The sequence below is a fragment of the Octopus bimaculoides genome, chromosome 1, assembly GCF_001194135.2.
Source record: "Octopus bimaculoides isolate UCB-OBI-ISO-001 chromosome 1, ASM119413v2, whole genome shotgun sequence".
NCBI classification, from domain to species: domain Eukaryota; kingdom Metazoa; phylum Mollusca; class Cephalopoda; order Octopoda; family Octopodidae; genus Octopus; species Octopus bimaculoides.
Genome location: NC_068981.1, coordinates 144,042,258 through 144,043,658, shown reverse-complemented (window position 1 = coordinate 144,043,658; position 1,401 = coordinate 144,042,258). Strand labels below are relative to the sequence as shown.

The 1,401-nt window shown below is 34.3% G+C and overlaps 1 protein-coding gene across 3 annotated transcripts in view; it reads left to right on the top strand.

Annotated features, from left to right (window-relative positions):
• Positions 1-1,401, top strand: part of LOC128248897 (uncharacterized) — a 216,375-nt gene that overhangs the window by 42,250 nt on the left and 172,724 nt on the right. The gene's annotated exons all lie outside the window — the stretch shown is intronic.

Here is a 1,401-nt window from a genome sequence, read left to right as displayed (position 1 = left end):
ATATATATATATATATATATATATATATATATATATATATACTATAAATCTTTTTATCTTAAAAAGTGCATTTTCTCATGAATTCGTTTTTGACTTCTTTGCAATTTGTGTTGAACATTAAGTTTCTGTATGGCTCTCAAGATTTCTACATCTTCATAGATTCTCATTGAGGAGGAATTGATGTTGGCGCTTGTCGAGGTCTCTTTGACCAATATTGTTAGTGTACACAATGAATTCTGAATGTTAAATTTTGGCCGTTAGACATACAAATCATGAGGCAGATGTTTTTGTTTTTAACATCTAGTGTATGTTGTCTGTGTGTTCATTTAAGCACTGTGCTTCCATAATCAATCAGTTATAAAGGGAATTCTGTGAAATATAGAAGTGGTGTTCACTAATGCATTACTATGCAATTTTGCTCTGTTTTGTGTGATATGGTGTGACATTACAATTACTTCGTTGTAAGTGCATGGTAAGTAAACGGAAAAATCATCACACATGATTGCTAAAGACATGGATAGCACTATTGAATAATACATAGTAACGAAATACAATATGCGGTCATCCAAAAATGTCCTAAAGATCTTTAGAATGAAAAACTCTATAAAGTAAGTACTATTTTCATCTTAGACGTAGAATGTGTTTGCCGTTACCAATGTCCCACCAGCAGAAATAATAAAAACCATACTAAATAATATATACAAGCACTAAAGAATATAAGCAATCATAACGCGAGCTAATGTACTGAAGAAATTAGTAATGTCCAGTCCAAAAGACTTACTCAGTCGCTGTCCACAAAGCAAATTATACAACCAATATTAGAGTAGCCATAAATTTCCTCTTTATGGCCCATGTATACGTCGTTCTATATGACCACAATAGAAAACTAAAAGGCATCGGGGATAAAGCTTCTAATGTCAAATAAGTCGGTGTCGAATCTGCAACGCCAAATAGGTGGGGCCAAAATAGTTGTGCCAAGATGTCGCATACTCAATGAATTCATATATTTACGTGTAGACAACGTGTTCATAGAAATGTAGAAGTTAGTTGCAAAATTCCCTACATCAAAAAATATTTAGATTCTTCGTCGCAATCAAAACACTGGAGTAAGAAATTCAGGGAATAAAGATATTAAACTACATGAACTCCCCAATGTGCAATATATGAATCAAATACTTACTAATTATATAATCTACAAAAATATAATAGAAAAGTTTTCTACAAACAGGCGCAGGAGTGGCTGTGTGGTAAGCAGCTTGCTTACCAACCACATAGTTCCGGGTTCAGTCCCACTGTGTGGCACCTTGGGCAAGTGTCTTCTACTATAGCCCCGGGCCAACCAAAGTCTTGTGAATGGATTTGGTAGACGGGAACTGAAAGAAGCCCATCGTACATATATAT